Raw genomic sequence first — 25,480 nt, forward strand, 5'->3', positions numbered from 1 at the left:
ACATCCCCTGGAGCCTCGGCCCAGGTTTCCACACGTGTTCTTTGCACCTGAGTGATCAGCTCTCTTCTGTTTCCACCCCTCTGTTTCTGTCACTTCTGTTGACTTCCCAGGGATGTCTGATTGGAGACAGACTGTGGAGCAAGTTGCTTCTCTCTCTCTCTCTCTGATCTGTAAGGATGCCTTTTCTAAAGGGCCCTTGAGGAATACTTGACATAAAAATAAGGTGTTTCTGGAACCTAACATATCAGGCCATCAGAGAAAAGAACTCCTGTTGCCTGTATGTTTGTGTGTATGTGTGTGCATACTTCCAATGGTGAGGGGAAGAAGAAAGAAGAAAGCTACACCCCTCTTCCATCCCATCCTTTCAACAGACCCCTGACTTGCCTTTCTTCCAGCACACCCACTTTTGTCTTCTTTACTTAAAATGCTTTGTCAGCATGAAAGGAGGAATTCTGGGGCCTAGGGTGGGGGGCGGGGGAGGCCCAACAGCCCAAGGCTCTGCTGGCTATTTGGGCAAATGCAGGCAGGGATTCCAGAGCCTGGGAGTCTGTCCTCTTGAGAACCCATCCTGCCTCCTCACTGGGGCGCCCTACCCTGTTATCAGCCTTTCTTTTTTGCATCCCAGGGCTGTTGTCGGGGGCTCGTATGTGGAGTGGGGGCAGGTGCTATTGGGTGCTAGAGCCCCATTGTTTTAGGAACCACGAGGAGCTGTCATGCCATCCAGGGTAGGCTTTATTAAAGGCACTAATGACACAATAATCCGGGTCTCACACATCTACCAGGTGGCTATCTCCACCTTCTTCCTTCCCTTAGGGCTATCACTGATTTTAATGGCCTCTCTGTATCTGGTGAAAATCGAACTCAGGGTCTCTTTATTTAGACAATCCCTACAGGCCACAAAATGAGTTGCTTTCTCAGTGTATAGACAGCCATGTCCCTTGAGGCCTCCTTCAGGCTCTGGTTTCAGGACTCTGTTCTCAGATTAAAAGGAATGCAACTTGCATCTTGCAGTTTAATGAATTTACATAAATCTCTGAGGTAGCATTGTGGGACTCGGCTGGCAAACTGGACTTTAATGCTACACGTCAGATTGGTGTAAAATCCAAGTTAGGGGGAGAATATGGCTCCCCTCCCCCCTCCTCTTTTCCCACCTCCTCCAGCCCAGCCCTTTTTATTTGGGGCAAGCAAAGTAGTTAAAAATGTCAAACTCACAGTATGCACTGTCAACAACACAATGAAGAGGCTGAAATAAAATCCTCCAACTTCATGGTGATACTTTATACTTACATAGGGCCTTTCATCAAAAGGCTTCTCATGCCTGAGGCACATTAACCCTTGCTCTTCCTCTGTGGCTGGACCTAGATAGAGCCTGAGCTAGGTGGGAAAGCAAAGGCGTGGGGGGCTAGCACCCTATTTCTAGGACAAATTTTCATAGTAGGTCAAATTTTACATCTTTCCCCTTCACCTCCTTTTTCAGCAAATGTTGACTATATCAGCCCCTCTCCGGAGGTCCCTGGTGCCCCAATAATGTCAACAACTCAATAGATTACATGGAGTTGAGGGTACCAGCAAGTGAACTCCCTTTCCCCCAGTGAGGAAAAAGGCGTTTGTAGATTTGAAGCTTGATTTATCATGAAACGTATCAAAGCAGTAGTTGTGAGAGAAATCTGAACTTTGTCGGACTTCATGGTTTACTCTTGTTTTTGTTTAGTTTACATATGGAGGCTGTTGTAACATCTGTCGCGATTAAAGCCTGAAAATGTTTTTATCCGACTATGTGTTTGAGGCCATCAGTGTGGCACCTGTTTTGTCTCTTCCGAGTCACACTTTGTGTACCAACTTTGTGCCAGATGTGATTCATGTCGCTAATGGTTACCAAGAATTTGCTTGTTGATCACAGTGCTCTTTCCTAAGGAACCTGGACAAAGCTCCTTCGTCTTTATCAATGTCTGGTTGTAGACCAGAAGTCTTATATTCATTTCTCTTGTTATAGTCAGTGCTTCTTAAAGCTTAACCACCTGCATGAAAATGATGTGGGCCACTTCCCCAACATGCAGATTCCAGGGCCCCTCGAGACTTACCTAAAAAGCCATGCTGATGGGCCACCTGGGTGGCTCAGTTGGTTTAGCATCCAACTTCCGCTCAGGTCATGATATCGAGGTCCATGAGTTTGAGCCCCGCATTGGTCTCTGTGCTGACATCTCAGAGCCTGGAGTCTGCTTGGGATTCTGTGTCACTGTCTCTCTCTGCCCCTCTCCCGTTTATGCTCTGTCTCTCTCTTAAAAATAAATAAACTTTAAAAAATTTTTAAAAAGCCATGCTGATTTGAATATTGAAGTGTTACTCCTTCTAAATTCTCTTCTGCTTCCTATTTCTGATCAGATTAACTTTTGCGGGGTAGACTAACTGACAACAGGCTATTCTTAAGCATTGGTAGAACTGTTAGCTCCACAAGAAACAAAAGATATCAGAGCAAAGGTTTGTGAGTTACTGAAGGCTCTGTGTAAAGGGAAATAAGAAACACACTTAAATGCCTGCTCTTCAGTGTTTTCTCCTCACAATCAGATATTGCCCATCTGTAAGGGCATGGAGAATTTACTCCAAGGTGATGCTCTGGGGATAAGTTTCATGAGTGTGATTCCCATGGTCTTGGCACTTGTCTTTGAGGCCTACACCGTATGTCCTCTAAAAGCTAAGTAGAACAGCTGAGTTATGGGAAGGAGCAGAAGTCACACTAGTTTGAGATTCCAGTCTAAAGGTGTACTGAATGTCTAAAGATTCAAGTTAAAGGTGTACTGAAAGACAATTTGTCTTTGTTCATATTGGTTTATCAAATCTCTTCTCAATATTTATAATCCTCAGGGGAATCTAGCCCACCCCAGGACACTGGAAGGTCAGGCAGACCTGAACTGAAATGGTGGCTCTACCTCTTACTATTTGTGTGACTGTAGTCAGATTACTTAAGTAACACATCTTTCTGGGCCTTGGTTTCCTTAGTTGTAGAAAGGAAGTGATAATAATAGTATGTAACTCATTGGGTTATTTTAAAGGTAAATTAGATAATGCATTTAATGTAAATAGAACACATAAATGCTTAATAAATGGCTGTAGTTTTACTTTTTTCTGGGTATAAGAGGCAGAGGGAGGGGAAATCAGATACTGGAGATAGAAACCTATGATGATAGTCTTGGTAGGTCACCAATATTACATGACCATCACCAGCAAGCATCTCTCAGGGACCTCTGGGCTCTGTTTCACACCTTGTGGATCTGATTACCATCTCTGACTTCAGGGATTTTCCAGAAAACACTCAATCATGAACAATACAGCACCAGACTTTTGAAAATGGAGCAGATAAATACACATTCGTATGCCTGTTATAACACCACCTGGCAGTCTTCCATGGGTGAAGGCAAGCCTCATGGGAGAGAGGGGATTGCCTGAATGGGGTTGAGAAGGCCCTGAAACGGGAGGTGAGCTAAGCATCTTAGCATGTGAGGTAATTTGGGCAGCAGCGTTAATGATCACCTGGTAGAGGTGGAGAAGACAGCCCCCCACCATCGTCTTTCCCTTATTTATTTTTATACTAAGTTGTAAGTCAAGTTAAATAATTGTCTTTAACTCTCACTTGGGAAAGTGTGACAGTATCACACCTAAAGGGCTCCACATGAGCATTTAAACAGAATCTGTCCTCAGGTTCGTATAATGTGTGGATCATAGCAAAATAAAAACATGCAGGAAATGTGGGCTGTACTTTCCTTTTCTTGAAATTATTACAGACATAAGATATCTTCTCACTAGGAAGTAAGATAAGACTCCAACGTGCTTTCTCTAGGGGAATGGAAATAGTGCTTTGAAAAACTTCTCTTACTTTGGTGGAAATTTTCAGTCATCCTTTCTATTGGACATTTTCCCCCTAAAGAAAAGCGTAGTATCTAATGCAGGGCTTATGCCTGAGGGTTTCAGTTATAGAGGTCATGTAGGCCTTGTGTAGAGGAGACAGACCTGTGCATTATGCCATCACCCCAGGCCACTGAATTTCAAAGCCTAGAGTCCTTAACAAAGCTCTGAAGAGTCTTTGTGGGTTAGACTTTTCTAACCTTCCTCTAGAGAGTTCCTTAATGTTAGACCAGCCATGACAAGGAGCTTGGCAAACCTATGCCCTTACAAGCTTTCCGACTTTCCCTCGTGCTTGCTAGCAACCAGCGAACGGAACCAAAGAGGTTCATACTTGTCTTACCTTAAAATTCCATTTGTCAAATAGCAGTTGCACAACAGAAAGGTCAGCACTTTATGTTCTGAGCACTTAACTTTAATCATTGCTTAAGGTGGACAGAGTCTGAGAGGTTTTCAAACCAGTTCTCTAATGTAATGGCAAGGAGGTGGCTGTGGAGGGGGGGGGGGGGGGACGGTGTCGGTCATTTGATCAGGAAGGAAAATCCAGTGTCTGGTTCTGTGTCTTTTTAACCCCATTCCATCCCCACGTGTGCTGCTGTATCCTCACAGAGACTCCGAAAATGTGTTCCATCAATAGATCTGTAGTGATTACCTACTATATGTTAGACTTGTTGAAAAAATAGCTGTTTTCTCCTTGTGATTTATTTTGAAAATTGTACAATCCTACACTATTATTATCTTTTTAATAACAGAAGTGGAATATGCTCATTGAAAAAAAAATCAGAACACACATAAGCATACAAAAATAAAAATTCCCCTATCCGACTCCCCAAGGGTAACCCCTGTTAATAATTTGTATAATTCCTCCATCACATGCTACATTCTATACTGCAGTTTGCTTAATTCATTCAGCAAGCAACTACTTCTTTCCTTATCAGTACATGCCCAGTTACCTCAAATTTTTTCATCCCTTTCTAAGTTTTCTGTACTGTGCATGTACCATCATTTCTATATTTACCTTTTCTCATATTGATGGATATTTAAGTTATCTGTATTTTATTGGGTTACAAATAATGCTGCACAGAACATTTTTGAGCTTATATCCTGGGGCTCTTTTGTGAATATAGTGGTGGGCTCATTCTGGAAAAGTGGAACTGCTGGCTCTAAGGGTTTGTACCTAGAAAATCTTTAGGTACATCCTTTTTTTAAAAATTTTTTAATGTTTATTTTTTTATTTTTGAGAGACAGACAGAGTGTGAGTGAGAGAGGGGCAGGGAGAGAGGGGAACACAGAATTCAAAGCAGGCTCCAGACACCGAGCTGTTGGCACAGAGCCTGGTGCGGGGCTCGAACCCACGAACTGTGAGATCATGACCTGAGCCAAAGTCGGCTTAACTGACTGAGCCACTCAGGTACCTCGAGTGACTCCTATATGAAAGTAGAATATTTTGGGGCCTTGATAGCCTACCAAATCAACTGCTGCTCCTTGAAAAAATAATTTTTGGACATGCACTGAGCATCCACTGTGGGGAAGTAGTGAGATGTGAGGTCATTGTTTCCCAAGGGCCAGGAGAGTGTTTAATCTAAATATACACCCATTCCATGGAATCTGCCAACCTTATTCCTGCCTCCCTTCTTAGTCTCCACCCCCACCACGCACCCCCTGTTTCTGTTTAAGATTGACTATGGCAGGCTATTTGGGTATAAACAAATAACACAACACAATGGTTGCCCTCAAAGACCTTTCAAACTGGGTTGGGGAGACGGAACACAGATGGCTACAAAACAAGCTAAAAATATGAGTCAGTATATAAAAAGCTGCAAATAAATATAAATAGTCAGCATCATTATAGCACTTCAGAGGAAGGAAGAACAGTGGTCTAGAGTGTTGAGCTTCCATGACAGAGACTTGGTGGAGGATTTGTGGATTTCCCCAGGTGGGGGTGGGGTGGGTGGGGAGAGAACTATAAAAAAAACGGTAAGAACCAGCTGACAGAAGAGCTTCCATGAGAGAGTGGAAAACAGGCAGGAAAATGCCCATTTTTATCTTGCTGGTTAGAAGTGACTGGGGCTTACAGTACTCCATGAGACTATTACAGATACCTGGCAAAGGTTACTTTTAGGGGGGCCCGATGGGGGTGGTGCAGGTAGGTCATTAAAATGTTGAGAATCCGGTGAAATAGGTGAAGAAAATTAGGCATACATTTATCTTGATAAGCCCTAATATATGGAAGTGTTGAGTCACTATATTGTACACCTGAAACTAATGTAACGTTGTATGTTAACGACACTGGAATTAAAATGACATTAAAAAAATTCTTTTTGAGAATCTAAAGAAAGCTTCCAGCAGCCTATTTGCACATATACACAAAATTTTGCCTTCATTTCAGGAAACCCTTTCTTCTACCACAAGCTGAAAAACTTTCAAGTGTGTCTGAAAAGAGTTGCACCCCAGGATAACACATTTCAGAAAGACACGAGCTGGGTGTATATATCACAATAAAAGTTGTCAGGCTACAGAAGCCATAACTAATATTCATATTTGTGAATCATCAAACTCTGGAGCAGACTGGAAACAGGTGGGTAAACAACTTTGCGGGGCCATGCTGGCATTGCACACTTTCCCTGCTCGTCTCCAGTTTATCCAGCCTCAACTGGTGGAGGCGATTCTGGGTGTTTTTCCGGAGAAAGGCTCTGACCTGAGAAAAACCAAGCTCTTGAAAATTTGAATCAATGGGATTATTTAAGCATGTATCACTGGAGTCCGCCCCGAGATGCCGACTTTGCTGCAGAAAAGATACTCTCGCTCCCCACCCCCTCCTTTCTTTTTGACAGTCAGTTAATAAAGACTCAACAATAAGCAGCTGCCAGTGATGTCATTTGGGACTTTGTCCACGGAGCTTGTATTTACAAGCTCGGAGCAACCACGGAGCCGCAGCCCGGGGAGCAAGTCTCCGCAAACTTGCTCCGAATTCGCTGCAGGACTTTGCTGCTGCTTTGGATGTGCAGGAAAACTGAGCGTGTTCTCTTGGTGCGGCCTTTTAACGCTTCAAAAATAAACAGAGGATAAACTTGGGAGGAAATTTTTAGCTGGAGAGAGCTGTGGCTGTGTCTGTCTCCAGGACTGTGATATGTATTGACTGAAGAGCTAACTACAAGTAAGCTGTGGGTTTTGTTTTTTGTTTGTTTGTTTGTTTTGTAAACTCTTGTAACAGTTTTTCTTGCTTAAACAGCTTGCTTTCCTTTTAAAGTGAGGTGATGATGTTTAGGTGTTTCCACAGGTTCTCTCGGCTGCCACAAGTATGTGTTTGTTCCTAGTAATTATAGTGCGTTGAAGTTGCTGGGGTAGGTGCAGAGGACTCCTTGTCTAAGAACAGGCACCAGCATATAGATGATAATAGATAGTGAATGCCTAGTCCTTTTTTTGCCTCTGCTGGGAGTTTGGAATTTTTTTTTTTTTTTCAAATAAGAAGCAACCAACCATACCAAAAACTATGAGGCTGACCTATGAATTTTAATAGAAAACTATAAACTTAATTATTAATTAACTGGTGTGCTGGAGGGGGAAGCCCACTTTTTTTTTTTTGTCTCTGATCCCTTCTGCGATTTATAGATTTCTAATATGTGCATGCTGTTTACAGTGTCTAGTTCCCTCCTGCCTACACCCTCTCCCCATAGGCGCGCGTACACACACACCCAGGCTCATTCATTCTCTGGGAATTTGAAAGTATAGAAGAATGTTTTGAAATTGAAACCGTTCCTATCTGGATATTTTCCCATTGAGTATCTGGAGAAATGTTCACTGTTCTGACTTGTCTTCTGAGTTAGGAACCTGAATTAACGTACTATTAAAAAAGTCCTATTTTGACACTCAGCTAGGTTTGGATTTCAGATCCACATCCTCTCTTTGATTTTCCTCCTGACTCTTTAAAACTGTCCAGATATTCTTGGGGGAATAGGAAGAGGGGCTTCTCGTGTGGCGAGCTGGACATGGGCTTGCTCTGATCACAGTAGCACGGGGCCACCTGGAAGTTCTACCTTAGAGATGCGTGCATTGGTCTTTTCTGCTGCGTGCTTCAGGCTTCTGGCTTTGCAATTCTGTGCTTGTAGCCAGTAGCAAATCGCAGCTGATTCCTGCCATCTAGAAGGGACAGCCCTGCTGCATGGATTGGCAAGAACTGGCTGTTAGCGTGTTAACTCCAGCACGCGAACCCTGTGACTCACTCCTGGAGCCCCAGCTTGTTCCTCAATTCAGCTTCTCTGTCACTAGCCCAGGAGAGCAGGGACAGCCTTCACTGCTTTTCCCTTTTTCTCTGGCTTCACAAAATTCTAAGAAGCCAGTGCCAGAAAGGTCCTACAATATTTCAGTGTTTTCCATGGATTTCTAAGGTGGGCACCCTCCCGCCTGTTTGTCAGTCCCAAATTTTTCCATCAGAGCACACTGTGCTAAGATAGATGCTCAGTGCTTTTTGCAACTTTTCATTTAAAATAAGGGGACTGCTACTAAAACAGTTTTCAAACTATTAGTCACAGCTAATTCTTTTGCAGAAGAAAACCTGAGGCATGAGGAAGGGAAATAAGTTTGTTCAGAGTCACATGGCAAGATGGTGGCAGAGCTACAACAAGGAACGAAGTCTTTGGTGCTCATGCCAGCATACATTCCACATTTCCATTCCTAAAGATTATAGAAAAACCAGGACCCATATGTGGTTGCTGGACTTCTTGTAGGAACAGTATGGTGTGAAGGTGGAGAGATAAAGGTGGTCTGGCCCTGTTCCTGTTTTGACTTTGGCTCTCGGTATGCTTCGAGATGTTTCTGTTCCTCATTCTTTTAGCTAGAGAACCAAAGAGAACTGTGACTATACTACAGTCGATGGCCAAAAGGCAAAGTGGGGTGATTCTGGCAGTTGAAATAGTACAAAAGGCATTTTGTATCATGTAAAGTTCCCAAGGTATCAGGTGGTTCCCAGCTCCGACATTCTGCACTTCGACCTTACTTTCAAGTCTCAAACTTTGTATTTTTTATTTATTTTTTTTTTATTGCCCACACCTTGTTTTCCTTCCTCCCCTTTGGAGCCCCTCTTGCCTGTATAAGCTTTTCATTTTCTCTTTGATTTCCCCTCCCCCTTCATCCTCTCACCGCAGCCTGGACCTCAGATTCTAACATTCAGCTAGATTCCCCCCCACATGCTACATTCCTTTTCTCTCTGGAACCTTCCTTGCCCTTGCTGCGGGTTGTAGTGATTTCCTTCTTTGGATCTTCATGGTGTCTTGTGATAACTTGTGCTTTGGAATCTGGAGCTCTTTCCCATTTAAATCCCTTTGTCCATTGTAATCAATGGCTATGGTTTACTGCTTCCTATATCCACAGCACCTAGTAGTACAGAATCTTACTCAATGTATAATACCAAATAAATGAATAAGTGAATGGCTAATATTAAACATCCCCTTTTCCTCATCAAGCATCCAGGCCTCTGCACGTAGTTGACAAAATCGTGCTGAGTGGCTTTACATTCTTCTTCACTGGGGTTCAAGGCCTTCGATGCCAGATTCCTGAGCATGCCAACAGGGCTATTCCTGATGTAATACCCACCATCCTACTCTGATTCCTTCTTCTCCACTCCTCCGCATGTATTTCCATATCTGTCCACAAGGCTCTTAGCCTGACAGCTCACCCAAAAGTTCCACTGAAGGTCCAGGGGCAGCATGGCATAGTGATGGAGGTCTTGGCATCTGGAACTGAACTGACCAGGCTCAAACACTGCTTCTATCACATTCTGCCTTTATGATCTTGGTTAATTCACTCAACATTTCTGTTTGTATTTCTCCTCTTTAAAATGTGGCTAATAGGTTTTCCTACCAGGGTGGGGCGCCTGGGTGGCTCAGTTGAGCATCTGACTCTTGATTTCAGCTCAGGTCATGATCCCAGGGTTGTGGGATCAAGCCCCACATCAGACTCCATACTCAGTGTGGAGCCTAAGATTTTTTCTCCCTTTCTCTCCCTCTGCCTCTCACTCGAGCACACTCTATCTCTCTAAAAACTAACTAAAAAAAAAAAAATAAAAAAAAAAATAAATAAATAAATAAATAAATAGAAAGAAAAAAAGAGTGCCTACCTCATGAAGACATGGGGGTGGATTAAATAAATTAATGTAGCTAAAACAGCACAATGCCAGGCATATATTAAGTACTAATGAGTGTTAGCTATTGTCATTATTATTTACCTTGCAGATGCTCGTGTCCCACTCCAGACTTAATGAATCAGCATCTCCAAAGTGAGATTCAGATCCAGGCATTATTAAAAAGTTCCTCCAATGATTCGCATGGAAATGACTGGCTTAGCTACCCATGCTACTTTCTGTTACTTGAGCATGCTGGGCTTGTATGTTCTTTCATACCTTTATGTTCTTGCCCATGGCACCTCTCTATCCACCCAATTTATCTTCCACAGCCTTGCCAAATTTGTAATGTCAGCATCCTAGCTCAGCATCTGGCACAGAGTGAGTTCCCAACAAATGATGAAAAAAAGTGTATGAATACATGTTTAATGGGAAATATTTAAACTGTTTAAACTATTTTCTTCCCCCAATCACCACTGAGTGATTACAGTAGACTAGGCTCATTTCTAAGCTCTTTGCACATGCTGTCTCATTATGGTCACTATACTCCTTTCCCAGGCAAGGATACTGAGGTACAGAGAGATGAGGTAATGTGTAACCATCACATGGCAGTATGAGACAGATGCTGGATTTGAACCCAGAGCCCATGGTCTTAATCCTTCATTGTACTGTGGATATAGAAGGTGTCTTTTTCCTCATAAACTTTGCCAGTGATGGAACTTTGATTTTGCTTGTCTCCTGGACTGATTGTACTGGCACAGCAGCAAATCAGATGTATACTTCTGGGTGTCAACTGGTTGAATGGTGATTCATATTTTCTAGTTTTCAGAAATGTCTAAAAGCACATGCCCAGTTCTTTGGTATTTGGTATATGAATCCTCTTGTGGGTTAGTCCAAGTTTGTGGCTAAACATCAAGATTATTTGCATTCTTGGTATGGGTTTTGGTTGGCGGAGTTCAACTTGGTTGAGTGTAATCCAGGTGATTTAGGTTAAAAAAAAAATGGAAATGATGGTTGGCCATTTGGTTGTCCCTAAAGAGTTTACCAAGGGAAGTGGCAGCATTTTGTGATAGTGGATTTAAATAATCAAGATGAGGGGCGCCTGGGTGGCTTGGTCGGTTGAGCGTCCGACTTCAGCTCAGGTCATGATCTCACGGTCCGTGGGTTCGAGCCCCGCGTCGGGCTCTGTGCTGACAGCTCAGAGCCTGGAGCCTGTTTCGGATTCTGTGTCTCCCTCTCTCTCTGCCCCTCCCCTGTTCATACTCTGTTTCTCTCTGTCTCAAAAATAAATAAACGTTAAAAAAAAAATTAAAAAAAAAAATAACCAAGATGGTTGACAGTGAACACTGGCAAGCCATAGAACCAGTTAAACACAAGGTAACTTATAGCCTTGTTTTTCTCTAGCTCTTTAATTCTGCAAAGTTTAATGCCATTGGAACTTTGGATTCCCAGTTGTGTTTTCTTATAGATGAAATAATAAATCTCTCGGATGCATAGAACATTACCCGCAACATTTACTATGCCCCAATACATACTTGTCTAATGAAGTGTGTCATGTCAGTTTGGAAGCCTCAATTACACAAGGTACTTCCCAGTAGTTACATAAATTAATCTTGGTATTTTCAGGGCAAGAAACCAGATCTCTCCTTCTTAGAAATAAACTTTCTGGATTAGTGAGTCCTTTGAGTAGAATTTGGATAGACTATAGAAACCCAATGGACTGAGTTCAAGAGGAAAGTCCCAAACACATTTTGGAATATAAGCTCAGTCCATAATATGGCAGATAAATATTATGGTGTTGAAAGAAGAGCTGTTAGTTCTGAAATGTGGGAACAAATGTTACTGTCGAGATGCATGTCTGACAAACTGCTCCATGAAGGGTACTTGCTTCATTTGGCAAATTGAATCTGGAAACAGAACACTGATCCGGGCCAGCTCAAAAGATAGGTCCCACATGGTTCCCATTGTCAGTAGTAATTGTATTATTAGAAAAATTTTTAAAAATTGAAGTAATATATGCTCATAATGTAGAAAAACAAATGTTTGTGTAGCTCTATAACTACATATATTATGTATAAATACATACATGTATAGTACTATATGTACATATATATATGAAGATATATGTATCTTGTGGTCCCTGAGCCATCCTTCCCACCCCTTTCCCCAGTCCTGCTCCTCAGAGAAAATTTCTACTCTTTTAGCTGCTTTTTCTGGAATATATTAAAAAAAAATTTAATGTTTATTTTTGAGAGAAAGATAGAGACATTGAGAGTGTGCAGGTGGAGGGAGGGGCAGAGAGAGAGGGAGACACAGAATCCAAAGCAGGCTCCAGGCTCTGAGCTGTCAGCACAAAGCCTGATGGGGGGATCTAACTCACAAACTGTGAGATCATCACCTGACCCGAAGTCAGATACTTAACTGACTGAGCCACCCAGGCGGCCCTATAATATTTCTAAATAATGTTTTATATCTATTTGTAATATAAAATTATTGATTTATTTTCTCTTACAACAGACAGTATAAGTTTCTTATATCTCACATACCTTCTCTGTTCTCCAATGGAATTATATATCACAATTGTTGATTAAATTAATATTTAGTGCACATTTTTCATGCTTATTGTTGAGTCAAATAATGTATTATCACATTTCCATTCTATTAAACATATTTTTCCTGAAGTTATTAATTGCTTCATTTAAAAAATTTACTTAATTTTCTAGAAATCTGTAGTTAAATTTTCTCAGTTCTACCAGCCCTTTGACAAATGTGTCAAAGGCAATCTACTTTTAAAATATTCTTCTTATATGAATAGTTAAATTCTCAGGTCACCATATACTGTTTTTTTTTGTCATTTGTCTAGTGAGAGAACTTAATTACCAGTTGTGCTGTATCAGAAGCATTTTAAAGAGCCTGCCTTCAACATTTTAGAAAATTCTAATTATAGTCAATTACTCATATGTGGGTAAATAGAAATGATCTGGTTTATTGTAGTTGGTAAATAGCATTCATAATTTGGTTTTATGATTCCATGAATATTCCATACATTTTAATGTGATAAATATCCTTGTTTCTGCGTACCTCTGACATCTGGAATAGTTTCATCAGAGGAAAGCAAATGATACTTCTTGTAAGTTATTTTATGAATAGTGAATTTGAATGGCCACTTGAAATGACATTTATTTCCTTTCTCATTTTCTTCTCATTCATTCTTTCAGTCTAGATTTGTATAATCGGTAATGTGAGATACTTTATTGTTGGGAGTGGTTAAAATACTTTAAATTATTTGAAAAAGACTGTATTTTTGGAGATTGCCAGTAGAGGGCCTTATTAAACTAAATAAAATTTCACAGACTAGTTGAAACAGTTACCTTGTTGAAGAAGCCAATTTTTTTTTTTTAAGGACACCTGATTAAGAGCAGTAAACCTACCAAAGTTATTTTTTCAAGCACATTGTATTTCTTTCTAGAGAAATGAGAAGTCTTAACTTTTCATTTTCATTGTTTTCTTAGGGGGAAAAATTGTAGAATTCAATGTATTAATAGCCCATCAATCAAACCAGGACTCCAGTGCTAAGACATCCAGCCTATACCTGATGATTCTTATGGAGCTGGGGTCTTAGTCTTGGAGCCTTCAGGGATCTAGTATTGGATGTTGAATATGGGAGAAACACACGATGGTTTTCTTCTCTTTTTATACTTGCTTCCTACATTTGAGTGAGCCCCACTCTCAACAAAAATGGGTTTTCTGTTCCCTGCACCTGGACCAGAATCTTCTCATCCTGTGATATGCCCTTGATGAAGACACAGGGAAGGAGAATCAAGAGAATATGTGAGAGCAGGAGCACTTGTTACATACTCTTTCACACTTATTTTCCAGTGAGGGAAGCAGAGCTGTAGGGAAAGGAGATGTCTTTTCTAAAGTCATTTAATGGATTAGGGCAGAGCTCATCTCTCCATCCTCACTGGGTGTTTTCAGCTCCTCCCACTCACTGAAATCTCTATTTTTTGGGAAAGAAGTCTCCCTCCTCCCCACCACTGTCATTGGGACAGCTCCTGCTCACCCTAAATGGCCCCTCCTCAGGAAGTCTTCCCCTACTTGGTATATACTCTGATAGCTTTAGGTACTTGTTTTCCATAGCACTTGTCAGTAGCATAGTTAAATGTGTGGTCAACTATTTGATTAAGAACATCTCCCTGTCTAAGGTACAGGTTCCATGAAGGCAAAGCCTTGTCTATCCTGTTTAATATTATAGCCTTAGATAGAACAGTAGCTGCAAATGGTAGGTGCCCAACAAATATTTGGTGAATGGATGGATATAAACAAGTTTTTTGATTTTGATTAGTGCTATGGCCTCTCCATTTTTTATACTTATGAACACATTCCTTTTTATAACTCAGCTGATGACATTCAAATCTCATGGCATTCAAATGCCTGTGGACACCAAGGCATAGAGGCATGGTATTATTTTTTAACTAACTTTCAATGAGTGACTGAGTGACTCTTTATTTCTAGTCATGTGAGCATCAGTGTTCATGACATTTATCAAATGGGAGCTGTAAAGATGTGAAGGTAAATGAAGAGAAGGGACAAGGATTTCTCTTCTCTCATTAATGAGGACAAGAAAGTGGAGAGAGGATGATGTCCTGAACTGAGTAATGTGCCCTTTTATGTTTCCCAGGTTGGGCCAGAGATGTTCTGGATACCTTTTTCCTGAAAGGCTGCATCATATACTAGGAACATCAGAATCTTTGGACTCAGTTAACAGAGTAGCAGAGAAAAATAGGCACAGCCCATGACCATGTGGCATTTATCCTTGGGTATACCTGGGTTCAGTTTATGTTTTGGTCTCTATTGACTTGGGGTGAATCATTTAACTTCATTGAGCACAGTTTCCTTGTCCACACAATATAGTAATAGCAATGATGATTTCACCTAATATTTATGAAGTACTTGTATTGTGTCTGGTCCTGATGTATTTTCTATGAATGTTGTCTGATTTAATCCTCAAAATAGTCCTCTGAGATAGATATTACTATTAATCCCATTTTATAGATGAGAAACCCAAGGTACTGAAAGGTTAATTTGTTCCGGATTGCATAGTAAGACTTTGAACTGGATATTTTGATTTTATTACCTCCTTATAGGATCATTGTGAGGATTAAATGAAATGAAACACCTAGAATGCCAGCACAAAAATAGACTCACAGTACATGGTGGGCATTATCACCATTAGTGGCTCCTAATAGTTGAAGACATGTAGTCCCCTTAAGTAGGTGATTGCTGGAGGGAGTTGGGAGGGCTGATGGCAACACTGCATCCAGGTCATAGGGACTTATAATCCCAACGCCAAATGTCAAGAGCCCCATGTACGCAGCATTTGGCACATACTAATATTTGTAGCTGTAAACAACTACCAAGGAGACTTCCCACCCCACACCCCTCCTGTCCATGAATGCATTTATTATGTTCTTACCATATGGACATATTTTTCATTGCTCAACGCATTGCATCTGTTTATGTGCTGCCCTTGGCTTTACAATCTTTGCATTTCATTTAGCAAAACTGCCAAGTCCGGTGGACTTTTGTATGTGTAGAACTGCTTGTTTGAAGTATAGTGGAACCTGGTTATGGAGTAAGGTGGGTATAAGGAGTGTCCAGTTCCTTTCGGTGAAGTCTTTTTTTGATACTGTTTTTCTGTATCCCTGGACCAACTTCCCTAGCTCCTCCTGCCCCTGCCTCTTTCTCATCTCTCTCTCTCTTTCCTACTTCACCTTACTTTTCTGTCCTTATTTCTCTCAATCTTCCCTCTCTCTCCATCTCTCCTTTGATTTACTCCTATCTTTTCCTGTTTTCCTTCTTTATCTTCATTTTTCTCTCCTCTCCCTCATCCTCCCCAGGAAGGAAAATAGAGGGGGAGTGAAGATGGTCAGTGTTTCTCAGCAGACCAGGAGGTAGAGAAGAAGGGAACAATTTCAGTTTCCCCACTTCTCCATAAATGTCAAAAACCCTAGGGTTTCTTTATTAATGGTGATCCTATAACAAAGAACACATCTGAATTACAAGCCCAAGTAAAGAGAGAAACCAAAGAGACAGCAGTGTGGTGGGGTGGAGTGTAATTTGGGAGGATTGAACAACCCTGCTTGTAAAGTGCCACAAGCCAGCTGTAGGATCAAGTGGCCCCATCTGCAAGGTGAAGGGGGAGATCAGATAGTCTCAAGGCCATTTCTAGCCCCATGATCCTGTTATTCCTTAACAGACAATGACTGCAGCCTGACTCACCATACAGACAATTATCCAAAGCACTGAGGAGCAAAGCACAGTGGGCTCAGGTCCGGGCTGCATGCATGGGGGCTCTTGCAGTGTTTGTGATCCCCAGAAGTCCCATTTTCCCAAAGTGCCAAAGTGATTCGTCACTGCACAATGCTGTGTGTCCTCACAACAGATGTGAAAGGATCACCCTTGAAAGGGTGTTTCCCCAAAGCATTTAATTATAACCTCCCCAGAAGATTAACAGATGTTATAATTGTCTTTACTCTTTGATTAAATAGTTTCTGCATGAGTGGCTTTCTTAGATTTTCCTTCTCTGTTTTGTGTTATCCTTATAAAGAACAGACATGTGTCTTAAATTTTCTAGAGATAGTTCTTCAACAGGCATGGTAAGAATCTTCCCAGATTCATAATTTCATTCTTTTTCCTATTTATATATTTATCTATCCTTACATCTATATATCTAGAAAACCTGGAGTAGGGTGGGCTATACTTTTATAGACTGAACCATTGGTTACAAAGGCAACTGGGTGATGGGTATAAGAATATGGTCAAGAAGTTGGCCTCTCTTTTTATCATTTGTTCATAGAAGTGACTGATGTCTGTGAGTATTCTCTGGGAAAAAACTGCAAAGTAGGAAAGGAAAATTCAGAAAATCTTGTGGATGCCAGGCGCCAAGTGTGCAAGCAGAGAGAAAGTGTGTGAGCAGAGAGAGAACAGCATTCGTGATGAGAATGTCTGTAGATTTCTCTGGCAATATTTGGTCTGAAAAGATAAGCTATCAGCTGGGAGCCTTATCAGCATCAAAAGCATTATCTTAATGCCATAGTTTAGAATCCACAATTCTTTCTTTCCATTAGAAATGTGGTTTGTATTCTATTACTTATTTATCTTACCTTCTGTTTAGCCCATCAAAGAAGGATTTACCACTAACTTTACATGAAATTAGAATGCTTCTTTCTCATCATTATCATTGTCCAAATTAGTATTTCTTCCTTGAGAAGAGAAAATTATATGGAAGGAGTACAACATTAGGTCAATATGGATGATAGAGACAAAACGTAAGGAACACTAAATCAGTATTGCAGAGGGATCAGCTTACTAATAGTCTCCACCTCTCTATATCTAATAGTCTCCACCTCTCCGTAATGAAACGTCTGAAAAGGGCTCATAAATCAGGGCAAAGGACAGTCCTTAGATCAACTTGAAGGAAAAGAACAAAATAGAATTTGACTTCACTGGATAAATTAGTATTAAGCCTTTGATTAAAAAAAAAGGAAAGGAAAAAAATACTTAGTTGTTTAATCAAATAGGTCCCATGTAAATTTGATTCTCTTTTATCTGCACTTGCTGAGGAAGAGGAGGGAAGAAGAATACTTTCCAAGTATACAGTGGACACTGAATATATGTGCTACTAGAGAATCAAAAGGGAAAGTAGATATCTTTAAGAAGTTCACAACATATTGGAGGAAAGTAGTAATCTCACATGGGACATTTAAAGAACGCTACAAACCAATCAGTGTGATTACATTCCAAAGGAATGATCAGAGGTTTTAGAAGTAGATGACTAGAATCTTGAACATTCTAAAATCCATATCTATAAGAAATGTCTAAAGATATTTTGTTTATTCAGGTCATTTGGAGGAGGAAGAGGACTTTTAAACAATTTTTTTAAGTATGACATAGATACAGGTAAATGTACCTGAGTATACAGCTCGATAAATTGTTACATACTGTTTCTAGCTCTCATACCAAGAAATAGCAGCAGCTCAGATGCCTTCCTCAAGTTCCTGTCAGTTATATCCCTAAGGTAATCCACATGCTGACATCTGGTAGTACAGATCAATTTTGGTTGTTTTTGTGTTTCGTATAAATGGAATCACACATTATATATTATATTCTTTCATCCATACTATAGGGATGTGATTCATCCATATGACATACCACATTTGGGGCTCATTGCTGTGTAGTATTACATTGTATGACTGTATCTGTGTCCTAATAAGTCCTTTCTACTGTTGATGGGCATTTGGATAGTTTCCAGTTTGGGACCATTACAAATGGTGGTGCTATGAATACTCTAGGACATGTCCATTGGTGAACAATCACACACACAACTTTCACTACTACTTAAGGGTAGAGGTTAAAGAGAAGTAATTGTCACCTAATATTAGGTATTACTTTTGATCATTTGAAAATTCACAGAAAGAGTCTGGGACCTTATGAAATAGTTCTTTGTCCCTGGAAGTGCTCAGACAGTGATGGGTTGGACTTCATTGAGGAAGACAGTGAGATGGGGGATTCCACGGCCTCTCCCATCTACAAGCTTTGTAAATCTAAACTAATAAGCTCTATGGAAACTGGAAGAGGAAAGAGGTTGTTTGGTGTGGTGTCCCAGATGATCAGACTGTGGGAGACAGGACACAAGTAAACAGGAATGATTCCATAGACAATGCTGATGCTGTGCATGATGACAGAAGCCACTCAGGAAGGGAGGCATCTACGTAGGCCTGAGCAGGAGGGGGTGGAAGTGAGTGGGGTCATAAAAAGAGAAAATTTTTTAGGGGATAGAAGAGAGTAGGGAGGTTGGCATGCCACTGCACGTATATTTTAGAGTGTGAATGCCATATAGGTTGACACAGCTCACTCTATTGAATGCTTAGAACAAATTATTATGAGCAGCATAAAGTAAAGCAGAGACTATGACCAGCCCTGTCAGAGATCATATGATGCTTATAAGATGCCCTGGGGTAAAGCTGTTCCACAGGGAGGTGGCCAGGTAGAATTTACTGGGGCAACAAGAATGACACAACATTTCTGTGGGACCTGCTGGAGGCTGTGTGGTGTTTGAACTGCTCTTGCTCTTCCATATGTTTGGTCTCTCTGATTTCTAACTTGAGTTTGTTTGCAGTTTTGTGTTCTCACTTCCCCTGGAACAGTTCATGGTGCCTCTTCATGGTTAACCTCTGTTATGGGTACTTGGGTCATCAGCCCATGGTACCTGCTATTGACCCAGCACCCCACTGAACTCTATTCCCATCATTGCTGATATTCCCCTATGGTGGGGGAGCCAGGTGATGACAAACACATCCCCAATTTGACAAAGAGTTATTTTGGATCAAATTTCAACTATCTTATTTCTTCTACTTTATTTTAACACTGTATCATTTCATGATTCCTATGTAAAGACATGATATTTTTATATCTTCTGTAAGACTGACTTGTATAAATTACTACTAAAAACTGATCATAGAGTACTGGGAAATTTGATCGAGTCTCCTTTTTACTTCAACTTCCAGGAAGCTCAGAGCAAATTTGCATGTTTAATTACACATGCTCTGTTGACTCTTCTATCTTGCATGTTTGCATTTTTCATCCTCTCATCTTTGTGGTAGACAGAATTCTTTGATGGAGCCCAAGATGTCAGCCTTCTGTTACACATGAATCTGGTATATAATTCCTTCTCTTTTGAGTGTGGGCAGGGCCTGAGAATATGATGGATGTCACTGCAGTTACTAGGTTTCATTAAATAGCAAAGGTGAAAGAGGGATTTTTGCAAATGTAATTGAATTGACTTTGAGTTAATAAAAAAGGACCTGGGTGGACCTGACCTAATCTGGTTAAGTCCGTTAAAGTCCCTCAAGGTCAGAGAATCAAAGTCTTAGAGATTCTCTTGCTGATCTTGAAAAAGCAAGTGGCCATGAGTTCTGCAGATGTAGAATGTTCTGCCAACAGCCACATGAGCTCAGAAGAAGACTCCAAGTCTCGGATGAGAACTCAGGCCTGCTGACACCTTGATTTCAGCCTTATAAGTCCAGAACAGAGGTCCCAGCTAAGCAGTATTCAGACTTCTGACTCATGGAGGCTGTGCCATAATACATGTATATTATTTTAAGCCACTCAATTTGTGGTAATTTGTTACATAGCAATAGGTAGCTAATACATACATATCTCTCACCTCTATTTTGATCATTTATTGTGTATATGCTTCTTTAATTCCTTTGTAATTTGAGTATAATTGAATGGATTAATGAGTAAATTAAATATGTCCTAGGGCCCCTGACACCTACTTCAGAGTGACTGCGGATGGTGCTGTCTTTTCCATGGCATTAGGGTCCCTTTTTCTTCTGTGATTTGACTTGTGTGTCTACCCACACTTGGAATGCCCACTGTCCTCCTCTCCTAACTGCATCCAAAATTAGAGGCTCAGCTTGAGTTTCACATCCTCCATAATTCTTGTAATCTAATTTCTGGAGGGTCCTCCCATTTCTAAATCTCTATAGGTCATTCCTAGTCTCAGAGCTAACAGCATCCTAGTCACTGCATTTTGAAGTATGCAGATTCTCAGCATTCCCTCCCTCTCTGCCTGCTCTGGGAATTTGGGTTCATTACCTAATTTTGGGAAACCTTCTCAGGTGATATCAATGGGCAGCTTGGTTTGGCAAGGGTTGCCCTGTCCCTGTTAACCACCACGGTCTTATGACTCTGTACATAGTGTGGTGTGTGATTTACTGTCTATGTTTAAGGCTTTCAAAACTTTAAGCCAAATTTATACATCACCTCTAGCCTGGACAACATATTGTATATTTCTTTATTTAATCTTAACCCCAGTTTAATTATTTTCTTGTTTGTATTTTCCCTTTGGCTTTACTTCCCCAATTATTTATTTTATCATTTTGTTTTTGTATATACTTTTATAGGTAACTGCAAATCCTCAGGGGGAAGGAAGTTGGAAATAAATAAATGAAGAAGCAGAAAAAACAATGTACTCTTCTGTAATACTTTAATGTACAGAAATCTTGTTTCCCTGGCAATAGCAAAACTTTCTAAACCATGGACTCTGACTTCTACTTTTCTCATGCCTTCATCATATCTTGTATGATTTAAGCATATAGGAGCTGTGTTCAGAAAACTAAAGGCTGATGGTTGGAATGATAAGAAAAGGTCTTTGCCTTGTATAAATGATGGTCCTTCTTCTATTTTTCCACTCCTCTCTGTCTCCTTCCTTGAACCCTTTCTTACATTTTTTGAAGCATTAAACAAATAATTGCCCTTTCCTCTAGGCCCTTGTATTTGAAGCTAGCACAATGCACAGATAAGGTTTTAGAGTAAATAAGAGGCCACTGTGCCTCTCAGAGTGTTTCATCTGCCTGAGATGGCTTTACCCTGAGCTGTTTTGTTGTTGCTGTTATAGTTTCTTGGTTCTGTGGACCAGGTACATTCTGGACACAGGGCTGGGGGTGGACCCCTCAAACTTCTGGAACTACTCTTTCCCCTTTCAAAGCCCCATTGGATGTGTTGCATTCAAGATGGTCACCATGTCTTTATGTCAAAATACACATCCATGAGATCACTTGAAATGTTATAGTTCAAAAAAAGTCACAGTTCAAGCTGTATTTGGTAAATAAGACATAACTGAGTGGGGTGGCAGGTATCTCATACAGAGTTGAAAAATGCTCTGGGGAAGTTCTACAGAGATAGTCATTGTGGAAAATCTAATAAATTGTACTCCTCTAAATATTCCTTTTAGGCTTTTACTACTGTTTTAGAAATACATAATCTTTTGGACAGTGTTGAGTCCCCTGACATTTTCTCTCTACTTGTCCTTTTTTGAAAATCTCTTTTTGTATAAAAATCTCTTTTTGTATAGATTCTCCTCAGTGGGGGTACATTTTTACCATTGGCTTTCAATGTATTGGACTGTATCAGAAGGTATGAACTGAGCCAAATGAGTGTGGTAGGATGAGCTGTGTGTATGTATGTGTGTGTGAGAGAAAAAGAGAGAGTGAGCAAACATGCCCATGCAGGGGTGTGTATATATGCATGTGAGCATGTGCATTGGAGTTTCCAGTTTTCTGTTTTTACCATTTCAGTTAGACCAAACCAATGTCATTTTATATATCCTCAGATTTCCATGTTAGAGTAAGTGAATTTAGAAGGTATTTTATCAAACTATTATCAAATAAAATAATCCCAGGGTATTTTAACTAGTTGCATTAATCTTTTCTGCTATAATCAAAAGTACTTTCTGTGTAATGAAGAGGTTTTTTGTGCTGTTTTCTTTTCTTTCTTTTTTTTTTTTTTTTTGATGTTTATTTATTTTTGAGAGACAGAGCCAGAGCGTGAGTGGGGGGAGGGGCAGAGAAAGAGAGGGAGACACAGAATCTGAAGCAGGTTCCAGGTCCTGAGCTGTCAGCACAAAGCCCAATGCTGGGCTCAAACTCACGAACTGCGAGATCATGACCTGAGCCGAAGTTGGATGCTTAACTGACTGAGCCACCCAGGTGCCCCTGTGCTGTTTCCTTCAATATCGTTGAGATTATTCTTAAGCCATTATATATTTTTTTCAAAGATAAGTTTGTGGACCATTGAATTCTGACACCACCCCCCACACCACTGTTCGGTGTCTTGTAAGGTACAGAATTCTTCCCTGTGACTTCAAAGTGTTTCAATTTTGTTTTGTAGGTGCAGTAGATGTATACTTAATAAGTGTTAATGGAAGCATTATACAATGTAGATCCTCAGAGTTAGCATCTAGCATGTAGAGGTCCTCATGTGATGACCACTGAAGCTAATTGGACACAGAGGCTGCCGTGGAGGTAGTCCTGCAACTCGCCACACATTATACCTTGATGCCTATCAGTTGAAATGAAAATGTGTATTTTCCGAGATGTATGTATATTTCAGAATTTCTGTCACCACCTTTATTTTCTGTTTGGGCCTCCAGTTTATTAAATCTGTGCCAGTCACAGGCAGAGAGAAGTAGAGACCTAAGTGTGTTGGTCAGTTTCCTTGATAAAGAAGCCCCATCCTAGGAACCACCTTGAAAATTAGGCAACCCAACTCAGCTACTTCTGCATCTCCTGCCACACTGACTTCAAACAGCAACAGGCAGAAAGTTTTGCCTGTTGCTTAAACAATAAGTTTTATATTGTGTAATGGATAATGAAGGAAATTGGATGAGGAAAAAACTGACTTTAGCCTCAAATTCTCCACACCAGCTGTCTTCAATACTTGGTTGCATGTCTATTTCCTTTTGGGTGTGTCCTTCCTGAGACACAGTCAAGACTTTGCATGAGACTCTGTTGCCTAAAGATCCAAAGCAACTCTGTCTTCCTGTGAACCCTTAATCAGACTTTGAGAACTAATGAGAATTGTAACCCTTACGGTGAAGTTTGTGATTTGCAGGGCACTGAAAACTGGTGGCATGGGAGTTCTGGGTTAATGACACAGAATGACTTGAATTATTCTGTAGGCAGAGGATATTTTAAGCTAGATGTGAATTTGATTCTGAAGGCTGATAGTTACATTTCCCCAAACTTGAGGGCATCATTCTCTGTCTTTCTTAATCCAAACCACAACAGGAAAGAGTCAATGATTTTGATTTATGGGGATTTCTAAAGTAGAGGGGACAGCTATTTATCCTAGAAAACCGTTCATCCTTGTATGTGAAGAAGTGCCCAACAACGCACATTGGGGCATCATTGGCAATAGTGATAAGTTATTTCTGGTCTAAATGGCATCAACAGGGCAAAAGTCAAACAAATAACGCTCTGTTCACACTACAGAGTCATCTAGCCATTAAAAGAATAAAGAAGAGTTATTTATACCCTCACACGGAAAGACTCTTTGATATATTATTAAATAAATCAAGTTGTCAGAAATATGTAGAATAGGGTATAATTTATGTTTGAGAACCATATGTATCTTAATAATGTACATATATGTATGGAAATGCTTAGAAAAAGTTGTAGAAAGATAAATTGTTAATAGTTTTTTTTTTTTTTTTCTGTTGGATGTAATTGGGAGTGTGTGAAGAGGAAACTTTCACTGTTTTCCACAGAGGTTTCTACATAATATTAACTTTTTACTTTGAGAATATATTCATGTGTTACTTTTTAAAAAGGCCATATGTATATGTATGTATATATACATGTATATTTATCTTTATGTTTTAATAAGGGGATATTCTGAAGGAATATTTCCTGGAATCATGAGAAAAGGATTTATTTTATCCAGATAAGTAACCTGAGGTAACCAAAGGTAGGATAAAAGAGGAACAGAATCCCAACTTTTGTCTGACCGAGTTAGTTTCCAGACATGGGAATATTTAATTTAATATACAAATCAAAACTGTTAAGATCCAAATCGCCAGCTATTTCTAAGTTGGCATGAAGCAGCAGAAGTTATTTGCAGACACTCACTGCTCAGGAGTTTGATTTCATTTTAAACAAATTGAGCTCATCTCAAACATTCGGCCCTGGGATTGGGTGACTGGGTGAACCAGGTGTGGTCCGTCTTTGAGGACAAATAGTTGTGGGAAGGACAGACATGTGAGCATCTACGAATTATTCATGAGTCCTCCCTCCAAAAGAAGGCTGTGTGAAATTCTCCACAGGAGAATAAGGAAAAAAAAAAGAAAAAAAGAAAGAAAGAAAAGGAAAGGAAAGAAAAAACCAAATATCTTTAGTGAGATAAAAAATAGGTTTTCATGAAGGATGATATGGAGCAGATGCTGGGGCCTGAGATGGATACAGGGGAAAGGAAGACAGAAAAGGGCTGATGGCCTGGGGGCACAAAGACCGTTAAAAGACTAGAGATTTTGGTGTTGATGAAAAGTTTGTTTCTGGAAGTTAGCAGAGATAATACTAGATTGAAATAATAATATTGGATGTGAAGTTTTCAGGTACTTAAAAAGAAGCAATTTTATATGGTTGATTTTAGTAACTGATGTGCTTGGTGCTGGGGTACTTCATATGAGTTACTGAATCCTATTTATATCCTATGATGTAAATGGTGTTGTGTTCCTACCTATCATATAGTGGTGCGGTGATGTCCATTTTACAATTAGGAAAAATTGAAACTCAAAGAAAGTAAGTTATACAATATTATACCATCATACCCAAAAAGCTGCAGCACCCCATTATGTCAATTCTACACCTAGAAGCTAAAACTATTAGGTTTTGTTCTAAAAGGAGTATCTGCTAGTTCTAGTTTTCAGAGGTTAAGCATTTCGAGGAGGTGATAAGAATATAACACCTAGCAATCCAAATAGACTGTAGACCTGGTGATAGGATGAAAATCACAGTGTATGGGATGTCCAGGAATTCCTGGGAAGGTTGGCCCTACCCCCAGTTGAGGGAAGGGAAACCCAGAACTAGAACTGAGCTCCAAACATGGTGGCACATTCCAAAG

At 40.3% G+C, this 25,480-nt stretch overlaps 1 protein-coding gene across 4 annotated transcripts in view; it reads left to right on the plus strand.

Moving 5' to 3' along the window:
- NCKAP5 (NCK associated protein 5) overlaps positions 1–25,480 on the plus strand; it is a 980,982-nt gene that overhangs the window by 90,597 nt on the left and 864,905 nt on the right. For 2 of the 4 annotated variants that reach the window (XM_058715463.1, XM_058715468.1), the window contains exon 1: positions 6,579–7,054. The exons of the other annotated variants lie outside the window; for them this stretch is intronic. The gene's annotated coding sequence lies outside the window, so the exon portion shown is untranslated. Of the gene's footprint in view, positions 1–6,578; positions 7,055–25,480 lie in introns of those variants that run through there. 4 annotated transcript variants of the gene reach the window in all.

Source organism: Neofelis nebulosa, chromosome 2 (assembly GCF_028018385.1).
Source record: "Neofelis nebulosa isolate mNeoNeb1 chromosome 2, mNeoNeb1.pri, whole genome shotgun sequence".
Taxonomy (NCBI): Eukaryota; Metazoa; Chordata; class Mammalia; order Carnivora; family Felidae; genus Neofelis; species Neofelis nebulosa.